Genomic DNA, 12,676 nt, shown 5'->3' on the forward strand with positions numbered 1-12,676 from the left:
AATTGATATCTTATCCCCTGTTTCTCTATCTCAGATATGCTTCTAGTTGTATTATATTATGTTTTACATACTTAGTACATATATCGTACTGACCCCCTTTCTCGGGGGCTACGTTCATGCCCGCAGGTACAGATACAGATTTTGGGAGTCCGTCAGCTTAGGATTCTATATAGCTCAGTTGGAAGAGGCTCTATTGTATTGGGGCCTAGTTTTTGATACTGTCCATGGATGTATAAAAATTATTTCATCCATTCAGGGGTACGATGGGGGCTCTATCCCACTATATGTTGTCATTTATATGTTTAGAGGTCTGCAGACATGTATATGTGGGTTGTATATGTCAGTTTGGTTCAGTTGGGTCTATATGATATATTGTACATGTTGTTATGTTATGGCAGCCTTGTCGGCTTGCGTGCCCTATCATGTTGTGATACAAACAAAAAGGGCTACAGGTATATGTAAATGTTATCTCCCAGTGGGGCTCTATTACATGATATTGTTTTATTTACAGTTCAATGTGACCACTGCTGATAGATATGTGTGCGGGGGGTCCAAGTCAGACCCCAGTCGCGACCTACGGGGTTGGGTCGTGATAACTCATCCCCAAGTGACTAACTAGGGAAAGCAGGGCTAAAATAGAGATAGAGTAGTACCTATTTCGGTGAATAGTTGAGGATACTTATCTTGCATATCCTTTTCAGTCTCCCAAGTAGCTTCCTCTACCGAATGATGTTTCTATTGCACTTTAACCATATTAATCTCTTTAGTCCTCAACTTTTGGATATCACGATGAAGGATTTCAACTGGCTCCTCCTCATACTGGAGTTCCTTGTCTAACAACAATGAGTTCCATTTAATGATGTAGTCCCCATCCCCATAGTACTTTTTCAGCATAGATATATAAAACACTGGTTGTACCTCAGACAAGCTAGGTGGCAAGGTCAATCTGTACGCCACTGACCCTACACAGTCAAGAATTTCAAAAGGGTCAATATATCAAGGACTGAGTTTGCCCTTATTGACAAACCTCATGACCCTTTTAATGGGTGACATTTTTAAAAGTACTTGCTCTCCAGCCTCGAATGTCATATCCTTTAATTTTCGGTCAGCATACTCCTTTTGACAACTTTGAGCCGCTAGAAGCTTAGGTTGGATGCTTCTTACCTTATCTTGAGCATCCCTCACTAAATCAACCCTCAATTGCTCCACTTCCCCAGCTTCAAACCACCCTATGAGAGACCTTCATCCCCTCCCATATAAGGCTTCGAATAGTGTCATATCAATACTGGAGTGGTAGCTATTGTTATAAGAGAACTCACATAATGGCAAAAATTTGTCCCAATGTCCCCCAAAGTCTATCACACATTCCCTCAACATATCTTTCAGCACTTGAATAGTCCTTTCTGACTGCCTGTCTATCTGTGGATGGAAAATCGTGTTGAAAGTGAGTTGAGTACCCAAATCTTCATGCAACTTACCCCAAAATTCAAAAGTGAACTATGTACCACGGTCAGAAATGATAGAAAGGGGCACCTCATGCAGCCTTACTATCTCTTTCACATAAATTCTGGCTAACTATTGTGCATTGTAGTCCACTCTAACTGGGATGAAGTGTACTGACTTTGTTAACCTATCAACCATCACCCAAATGGAGTCATACTTTCCCAAAGTCTTGGAAGTCCCACAATGAAGTCCATTGCTATTATCTCCCACTTCCATTCAAGATTGGGCATTCTTTGAAGCAAACATGCAGGTCTTTGGTGCTCATATTTCACGTGTTCGCAGTTCTGACACTTGACTACATATTCAGCTATGTCTTTGTTCATACCAGGCCACTAATATAACCCTTTCAAGTCTTGATACATCTTAGTCACTCCCGGGTGAATAGAGTATCATGAACCATGAGATTCAGATAGAATTTTCTGAATTAGTCCATCTATTTGGGGAACACAAATCCTTCCCCTAAAGTGAAGCACCCTACCTACATCAATGTTGAGTCTTGAGCCTTGCCAATCAACATTTTTCCTCTAATTTCATTTAAGTTAATATCTTTAAACTACTTGGTCTTGATCTCTTATATAAAAGTGGGCCTTAGATCAATTCCGACCATTATCCCACTTTTCTCTAAGATGCCTAGCCTCATGAACCTGGCCTCCAAGGCGAAAATTTCCCTAGCCAAGGACCGATTAAGGGCTCTCAAATAGGCTAGACTACCCATGCTAATCGATTTCTGGCTCAATGTGCCTGCCACCACATTAGCCTTACCTGGATGCTACTGGAAGATGACATCATAGTCTTTAAGCAACTCTCTCTACATTCATTGTCTCAAATTCAAGTCTTTCTTGGTGAACACATGTTGTAAGCTATGGTGATTAGTAAACACCTCACACTTGATGCTATATAGATAATGTTTATAGATTTTCAATGCAAATACTACCACTACCAACTCTAAGTCATGAGTCGGGTAGTTCTTCTCATGAATCTTCAATTACAGTGAAGCATATGCTATAACATTTTTATCTTACATCAACACAGCACCCAAACCAGAATGTGAAGCATCACAATAAATAATAAAGTATTTACCTTTGACTAACAGAGTCAAAATTGGTAATGTGATCAGAAGAGTCGTAAGCTTTTGGAAGCTCTCTTCACACTTATCAGTCCACTCGAATGGAACCTCCTTTTTAGTCAACCTAGTCAAGTGAGTAGCAATAGAAGCAAAGTTTTTCATGAACTAACGATAATAACTGCCTAATCCCACAAAACTTCTAACCTTGGTCATGAAACTAGGCCTAGCCCAGTTCTCAGTTGCCTCAATCTTTTGTGGGTCTACCATTACCCCTTTTTTTAAACAACATGGCCTAAAAAATCAACTGAAGGCAGCCAAAATTCACATTTAGATAATTTTGCATACAACTTTTGTCTTCCCAAAATACCTAAAAAAATTCGAAGATGATTTGCATGTTCCTTTTCACTCTTTGAATATACCAATATGTCATCTATAAACACTATCATGAATGAATCTAGAAATGGGTTGAACACCCCATTCATCAAACTCATGAAGGTTGCATGTGCATTAGTCAACCCAAAGGACATCACCAAAAATTTATAGTGCCCGTACCTAGTTCTAAAAGTCATTTTGGGCATATCCTCAGGCCTGAGTTTCAACTTATGATACCCAGACCTGAGATCAATCTTTGAAAAGACTGAAGCACGTTGCAACTGATCAAAAAAGTCATCAATACGAGGCAAAGGATATTTATTTCTGATGGTAACCTTATTCAGTTGTCGGTAGTCAATCTACATTCTCACACTACCATCGTTTTTCTTAGAAATCAACATTGGAGCACCCGAAGGGAAAGCACTAGGATGAATGAACCCCTTGTCAAGAAGCTCTTGGATCTGAGCCTTAAGCTCTCTCAACTCTATTAGAGCCATACGTTAGGGAGGAATGGAAATTAGAAGAGTGCCCGTCTCTAAGTCAATGTAAAAATCTATATCTCGATTAGGAGGCATACTAGGCAGGTCTGAAGAAAATACTTTCGAAAATTCATACACTACTGGAATAGACTCAATAGAAGGAGACTCTACATCCACAATTCGAATATGGGCTAAATAAGCCAAACAACCCTTCCTCACTATTTTTCTAGCCCTGAGAAAGGATATAACCTTAGTTGGCTTAGGCTTGTACACCCCTTCCCACTCTAACCTTTTTCTCTTCGGGATCTCTAGAGCCACAGATTTTGCATTGTAATTAAGTACAGCAAAATAGGGGGACAACCAATTCATTTCCAATATCACATCAAAATTTGTCATGTCTAAAATCACCAAGTTAACCCAAGTCTGGTATCCCATAAATACAACAGAACAAGCACGATACACATGGGTGACTATGACTGACTCTCCAACAGGGGTACAAACATGAACAGGGGCATCAAATATATCACACAGTGCATAAAAACCCAAGGCATATTTCACAGACACATAAGAATAAGTGGAACCTAGATCAAATAAAACAATAGTCATCCGATTATAGACAAGAATAGTACCTGTGATAACTGCTCAGATTCCTCTGCCTTGATCTTGTCGGGAAAAGCATAAAACTAAGCCCGATCATCCTGATGGGCCACCTCACTACTTGGATGGGCTACTCTTTGACCTGCACTACCATTACCTCGGCCACTACGGCCTCTCAAATTTCCTCCTCGCCCACCCTGTAGATGTCCTCTGCCATTGCTCCCCCCACCTACCGGTACTATTACTCGATCCTGTTGGGGTGCTGAAACTGTCCCGCAAGGGTGAGGGCACTCCCTCCTTATATGTCCAGACTCTTCATAATTAAAGCAGTCGTGATCAAAAGACGGGCAGCTACCTAAGAATGATGCTCTCTGGCCTTCATGGGTTGGATGAGGTTGTGGAGTACCTGAACCACTACCAGTAGAAGCGGGCAGCGCTGACTGAATTGGTCGAGCTATAATTACCGTCTTGCCTGACCCTCTGGAATAGGATCCCTGGAAATGTTTTGTGCTCTTGGGCTTATTAGCCAAAGCTTTGGCTTGCCCATCTCTTCTCATATCTTTAACCTTTTTAACAAAGTTCGTGATTTCGTTGAAACTCTTGCAAAACAAAGTCATATAGACGGACAGTACCTGCAACGCGGGGTTCAACCCCTTCACAAACAACCTGATTCTCTCCTCCTCTATAGTGACTAGCTGGGTAGCATATGTAGACAATGCATGAAACTTGGCCTCATACACTACCACTAATAACCCTTTCTGATCAAAGGCTATAAACTCATCCTTTTCTCTGTCCTTCAAAGTATAGGGCACATACTTTTTCTAGGAACAGAGCATAAAACTGAACCCAAGTGAGTAGGGGGGAACACAGGCGAATAGCACTCCACATAAGCCCTCCACTAGTGCTTATCCTCACCTTATAATGTAAAAGTCATAAACTCTACTCCATGTTGGTGAACTATACCCATCTTGTGCAACCTCTCATAATAATCAAAAATAAACTCATAAGCATCTTTATTTTCAATACTATGGAAGACCAAAGGTTTGAGTTTGAGGAACTTGGTAAGCATGTAATGTTCAGTACCAGTCATTACTGGACCCATGACTGGACTGAAGAAAGCATTAGTTCCTACCACCTCATCTTCTAGCAGAGATGCAGCAGCAAACGGATGAGCAACAAGAGCTGGTGCTGTAGGCATGGTGGGAATGACTCCTGTACCAGCCAACCCACTCAAGAAAGCCATGATCTGCTGGGCTAGTATGGGCACCAGAGAGGGAATACCAGTAGCCCCAGTTTGGGTGTCCTTCTCTTGTTTATCATACTCTTCTTCCTATCCAACTTCTACCTCTCCTTCTAACTCATTTTGGAGAACAGAAAGAGCTTCATCTACTAGAACCTCCTTAATAGGAACTTCTACTCTAGTAGGTATTTCTCTCCCTCTGCCCCTGCCTTGCCTCTCTCTCCCGCATCTTCCTCTGACACGCCCTCAAATGACTGGCTCTCCCTCTGGAGCTACGGGCTTTACACCGTTATAGCAAGTATCGACCATCTGCAGATAAGAGAGTGAAAGAGGTTAGATACCAATTTAGATCACCAGATACCAATTGGAATCAAGTTATAGCACGGAGGAAAGAAGACAATAAAACTTTTTCTAATATTATGTAGCCTCTCGAAGAAAAGTAAAGACATCTTTATACCAGTCTACAAGACTCTACTAGACTCATTTTGGTATGACGAGATCAATGAACCTAGGCTCTGATACCAACTTTGTTATGATCTTGACCCGCCATGACTGGCACCCACACTAACTCTCTGGTGGGAGAACCATTCTAAAAAGCCCAACAACAATAATCACAAAATATACACAAGCTTAAAGATGAGAAAGCAGGTTTAAATTGAGAATAAATATTGAGTTCCCATAAACTCATAAAACGTCTAATTATCAACCCAAAAATATGCGGAAGTAAACTTTCCTAGGAATTAAAAATCATCCGTACCAAAATTCTAACCAAATATCAGTATAGAAAAGGGGAAACACTCCCAAAAAGAAGTCATAATACTAAAATAGTTTTCTGAACATCTGAGTCTAGACGAAGGACTAAGACAAATGAGAAAGTCCACGGTAGCATGACAGAATAGTTTACCCTTGGAATTGAACATGATTTCTACTCCTCTAGACGAGGTCTCTCTGCAGCCGGATGAATATTCTCTGTACTCAATAAAAGGCAGAGCAAGAGTAGTATCGGTACACAAAAATAATGGTATATTGGTAAGATCACGCGGTTAGGCAGTAAGTGGATCATAGATAAGTAAACTCAACACAATAAGCAAATACATAGAATAAGTCAACAAATCGCATGTTCAATCATATTCAATAATATCCCAACTCAATATCTTCAACATGCTATAATTTCACACAAGGGTCCTCACAGAAGATCTACAAACAATCAACATTGCGTCAAAACGTAACACTCGATCCAAATATGTGACACCTAATTTAGTTTATGTGTCAGAATATGACACCCGATCCAAAATACCACATCACAAATATGTTCAGTATTTAGCATTATATTATCAAGAACTGGTTCATCATAAAAATAGGCCAGCAAGTGATTATTTCACACATAATCTAGTATGTCTCCCTATTCATATACATATATGCATATTATAAAGCAATTTAACAAGTATAAGAAATACATACGGGAAATAAGACCAACACCTTCCTCAAATTCACGCTTCAACAATCTTACAATGCAAGAGTTTTCCCTTTCTGGGTTCATTCCTCTTATTCTTGGTTTAGAAAATAGTAAAATACATATAGAGGATCAATACAATTGTCTAACTATCATGAAAAATAACATAATTTTCATCCTAGGCCAAACCCATGATCCTAACCCCACCTTAGGGCTATTTTCCACAATTAGTTTTTCAATTCTAGCCCTCCCCCAATGATTACCAATCATAGTTTCTAGGTTCTAGGTATTAAAAAATGAATTTAGGAAGTAAAATCCTTACCTTAAGCGTGGAAATCCATGGGAAATTGATGAAAATCGCCCTAGGTCGCCTCTTGTAGTCTTAGAAACTATTTTTGCAAAAAGGACTATTTTGGGGGGTTTTCTCGACTTAAGTCGCGATTACCCCACTCTAGCAGACCCATCCCGCTTTAGCGGGTTGCACTGAAACAAAGAGCTCAGAGTTTGAGCTCCAAGCCCCTATTTCACAACATACCCCCTTTCCATGACATATTAAAATATACCCTACATGCCGAATCCGATTCTGGGAGTTTTACTCGCCCATGCGATTCAGCGAAGCCATAAATATTATGTATCATCTTGGTTATTAGCTTATCCAAATAAATTAGAGATTCGCTCTCCCACAATTCACGTGGTCACCCTAGACTTCACCTGACTCAGAATTCATTCAAGTCAAGCCTAGACTAGTGTCACGGACTTAGACTTCTACTAAGATCTTCGTGTAGCACTTGACAATTTACTCATGAATCTTTCACGATATTGCAAGCTCAAGTAAGCATTTAAGACTAGATCACTAAGGGAACACTAGATTGTAAGAAAGACAAGAGAGCTTTGAAGAAGGCTTTTGTATTGCTTGGAAGAATACTTGATTGCTTCATGGTTTGCTACAAATGAATGCCCCTTCTATTTATACTACTCCTAAGGGGCTCGAGTGTAAATAAAAATTGCTATACAAGTCCCTCCATAATTATAAAAAAGTCTTTATCTAGAATGCTCTACACACTTTAAAGAATTCCAAGTCTTTTAAGACTTCTCTACAAGCTTCTATAAGGATCTAGAGTCTTCTACTAACCTATCCAAGACTCTAGATTCTTCTACCTTCTTCAAGATCAAGTGGCGGGTCATAACAATCTCCCCTACCTGATGTGGCGACAACCGCGGCACACTGCTGCTGCAAAAACTCCCAGATTTTATCTTTGAACTACTACAGGTCTTTATATCTCTCCCAGATGGCCTTCTCCGAAGATTGTCCCTTCCAATGGACTAAGAACATAGCAGTGGCCTGTTGTCCCTATTTTCGCTTGGCTTGCTAGTCCAAAATGGCCTCGATGTCTCAATCATAGGAGGCAGTGATTGTGAGTGGTGCCCGACTTGATTCTCCTCGGCTAGGATCATCCTTGTCCTCATGGTACGGCTTGAGGACACTGGCATAGAAGACAAGATGAACCTTAAGATGCGATGGTAGCTCCAACCTGTAAAAGATCTTACCAACCTTGGCAACGATCCTGAATGGGCCCTCGTACTTTCGCACCAAGTTTTGATGCATGCCTCATAATGTCTTGAATTTCCTGGGGTTGAACTTGACCAAGACCATGTATCCAACTTGGTAATCCATGGGACGACGCTTGCGGTCGGCAAACTTCTTCATCTTCTTTGCTGCCTTGTCCAAATAAGACTTGGCAGTGTCGAGCTGCTCCTCAAAGCCCTTGGCCATGTGATAGGCCCCCAAACTCTTGCCCTCAAACGCGGCCGGTAGTGAATGTAGAGTTTGTGGCTGTTGGCCTATGGCTAGCTCGAATTGTGTCCGCTCTGTGGCCTCACTCCGCTGTAGATTGTATGAGAATTAGGCTACGTCCAGTAGTCTCACCCAATCCTTCTGATGGGAGCTCACAAAGTGCCTCAAGTAGCACTCCAACAAGGCATTGACTTGCTCTGTCTGGCCGTCTGTCTGTGGGTGGAAACTAGTAGAGAAATGTAATTCCGTGCCAAAAATTTCAAACAATTCTCTCCAAAAGTTCCCGGTGAAGTGTGGGTCTCTATCGCTAATGATGTGTCTTGTCAATCCCCAATACTTCACCACGTTCTTGAAGAATAGCCTGGCAGCCTCCTTAGCAGTGCAACCTGTCATGGTGGGCATGAAGCTGGCATATTTAGAGAACCTGTCTACCACGACCATAATTATCCCGTACCCATTGGACTTCGATAACCATATGATGAAGTCCATGGTCACGTTCTTCCATGGATGCTCCGATATGGGCAGGGGCTCTAAAAGTCCTCCTAGTTGACGTTGCTCTACTTTGTCTTGCTGGCATACAAGACAAGTCTGCACATAGCATTCAATATCATCCCGCATGCATGGCCAGTAGTAAATTGCCTCAATCAATGCCCTTGTGCGATGCTGCCCTAAATGTCTGGCCCATAATGTGTCGGGACTTTCCTTCATGATTCATCGCTTGATAGCTCCGAATTTCGGCACATAGATCTTTCACTCGGCGGTAAGCAGGAGTCCATCTTCTACCCAGAAGCGTCTTATCTTGCCTTGAGCGGCTAACTCCATAAGCCTCTTTGCCTCTGGATCATGCTGAAGACCATCCTTGATTGCATCCTGGATATCACAATGTGCTATAGTGATGGCAGCCAGCTCAAACTTCCTGCTAAGGGCATCGGCCACAACATTGCCTTTGCCCGACTTGTACTCCAGCTCATAGTCAAACTCGGCCAAGAATTCTTACCACCTAGCTTGCTTTGGGGTGAATTTCTTTTATGACTGGAAGTAGCTAGTGGCCATGTTGTCGGTCTTGACTAAGAACTTGGAGCCAAGTAAGTAGTGTCTCCAGTGTGTAGGCAATGGACGATGGCTGTCATCTTCTTCTCCTACATGGTGTACCGTTGTTCTGTCTCGTTCAGCTTGCGGCTTTCAAAGGCGATAGGGTGACTCTCTTGCATCAATACTCCCCTAATGGCATAGTCGGAGGCATCTATATGCACTTCGAATGTCTTAGAGAAGTCAGGCAATGCTAGGACCGGCTCCTCTGTTATGGTAGCCTTGAGGTCTTTAAAGGCCTCCTTGCACTCCTCGCTCCAAACCCATGGCTTATTCTTCTTTAATGGCTCAGTAAGTGGAGAGGGTTTGGCGGAGTAAGCTCTTATGAACCTGCGGTAATAGTTAGCAAGTCTAAAAAAAGATCTAAGTTCGGTTACCTTTGTGGGTGCCTCTCACTCTTTAATGGCCTGAACTTTTACCTTGTTTATCCTAGTTCTTCCTAGCTGATAACATGTCCCAAGAAGTGCACTTCATGTTGGGCAAACTCGCACTTCTCCCGCTTGATGAAGAGCTCATTCTCGCGCAAGACTTGGAACACTTTCTTTAGATATTTCACGTGCTCCTCCAAGGTGTTGCTATAGATGACTATGTCATCCAAGTAGACTACCACGAACTAGTCTAATTAGGGGTGGAAGATCTTATTCATTAGTGTGAAAAAGGTGGCAGGTGCATTGGTTAATCCGAAGGGCATTACCAACCACTCATAAGCTCCGTACCTGGTCATAAATATTGTCTTCGGTTCATCTCCCTCCGCTATGCGTACTTGGTAGTAGCCCTTCCTTAGATCCACCTTGGTGAAGTACTTGGCTTGTCCAAGTCTATCAAACAAGTCAGCAATGAGCAGGATGCGGTACTTGTTCTTCACGGTCACCTTATTAAGCGCCTGGTAGTCTATGCATATGCGCAATGAGCCATCCTTCTTTTTTTGAAATAGCATCGGCGCGCCATAAGGTGCCTTGGATGGACGAATATGACCGGCCTCAAGGAGCTCCTTTAACTTCTTCTTCAGCTTCTCTAACTCGGGTGGAGCCATGCAGTATAGTGGGTATGCGGACGGCCTCGCTCCTAGCTCCAGCTCAATCATGTGGTCTACCTCGCACCTTGGAGGTAGGTGTCTCGATAATTCTTCAAGCATCACGTCCTTGTTTTCTGCAAGCACCTTCACTATGCAAGGCGGTAATGTCTCCTTAGAACCATTATCTACATCCAAGCTCGCAATGGTGGCTACGAACATCGGCTCCCCCTTTTTTAGGCCCTTCACAAGCTGCATGGCCGACAGGTGGGCTTGTCCTTCCTTCCTCGGCATCTTGACTAGGGGTACCATGCAAGGTCCCTCTCGCTCCATCACCAAGAGTTATTGGAGGTAGAGATCGATCATCGTATGGTACCGTTGGAAGAATTCCTGCCTAAGTATAATATCAAAGATATCTAAGGGGGCGATAGTGAAGCTTGTCTTACCTTTCCACTTGACCAACATGATATCCACTCTATGAGCGACTCCGCACATGGGAGTCAATGAGGCATTGACCATCTTCAGGCGGGTGTTGCTTGGCCCATAACTTATCCCCAACCTTGATGCCGCTGTCTTGGTCATAATATTGGCTTCTGCTCCGGAATCCACCATAGCACGTGCGGGTCGTCCGTTGATGGATATGTCAACATACTGGGCGGAGTAATCCTCCGCCTTCTCAGATTGCTTCGCAATGGCTCCGCATAGCCCGATCATGCCTAGCTGAGTCGTGTCTGAACCCTGCCCTTGGTCCACTTCCTTGTCCTTTTGCTCCCGTAGTATGGCACCAAGGTTCTTCATCTCTGGACACCTAGCATAGCCGTGAGGACCTCCACATATGTAGTAGCTGGTGCCCTTCGTGGTCTACTCCTTTCTCTCGGCATAGCCCTGTCGCTCGAACCTCCTACCGTCGGACTTGTTGGAATCATGGCTCCTAGGTGGAGGATGTTGCTCTTTGCCTTTGCCACGATCTCCCCCACCTTTGGCATGACTACTCCTTGTTTCTTTGCCCTTTCCCCTGTCATGCCTGTCATGCTTAAAGTTCGTTAGGGCTTCAGCTTGGGTGATGGCCTCATCGATGGTGCTGACCTGACGACTCTCCAACTCCATCTTGGCCTAATCTGCAGCCCATCCATGAAGTGGAAGAGCATATCTTCAATTGTAAGGTTGGGAATTTGAAGCATAAGGGTAGTAAACTCCTTCACATAGGCCTGTATGCTACCCGTATGCTTCAGTTCCCGGAACTTGCATTTGGCCTCATAGATGACATTATTGGGGAAGAAGGTCTTCTTTAACTCATCCCGGAATTGCTCCCAGGTGTTGATGGTGCATAGACCCTTCCCGATCTTGGACTTCTTGCGCTTCCACCACAACATGGCCATCTCCGAGAGGTATAGTACGGCCGTGTTGATCCTCGTCTCGTCACTCTTCACTTTGTTACACTTGAAGTAATTCTCCAAGTGCCAAAAGAAGTTCTCCACCTCTTGTGCATCACGGGCACCTTTGAACATTGGTGGCTTGAGAGCCTCAATCTTGGCCTCTCAGTCCGCACTGGACGTCATGCATCTCCCAGCATCTATGTCTCCTTTGAGTGCTGCCATCTCGGCCTTCATGGTCTCCATCGTGCTTAGCGCGTCCATGAGCCGACACTCCAAGAAAGTGATCACCTCCTTCATCTCATACCCGGCAGCCTTGCGCACCTCCAACTCCTTCCGAATGTTGTCGTTCTCCTCAAGGGTGAACTCCTCTAGAGACTTGAACTTGCCGTCGAACTTGTTCAAGCGCTTGCCTAATATCTCCACAGCTTGCCGGGTAGCATCCACCCTCGCAATCCACTCCATGCCGGGCGTGACGTCCACGGGCTCCTCGCCTCGCTTATTGTCACTCACCTCAGTGGCCGAGGGTGAGTAGGATATTAGGGCCTCTCTTGGTGTACGCTCAAGCGGCACCTCCTCATTTCTCTTAGAGTTTTTCTTTCCCTTGCGGTGCTTCCTTCCAACATCTTGCTTGACGTTGGTGGCGGTAGTGGCATTGATGTTTCCCTCACTAGCCATATCCCTTAGTAGAACCTCG

The sequence above is a fragment of the Solanum dulcamara genome, chromosome 10 (assembly GCF_947179165.1).
Source record: "Solanum dulcamara chromosome 10, daSolDulc1.2, whole genome shotgun sequence".
Lineage (NCBI taxonomy): Eukaryota > Viridiplantae > Streptophyta > Magnoliopsida > Solanales > Solanaceae > Solanum > Solanum dulcamara.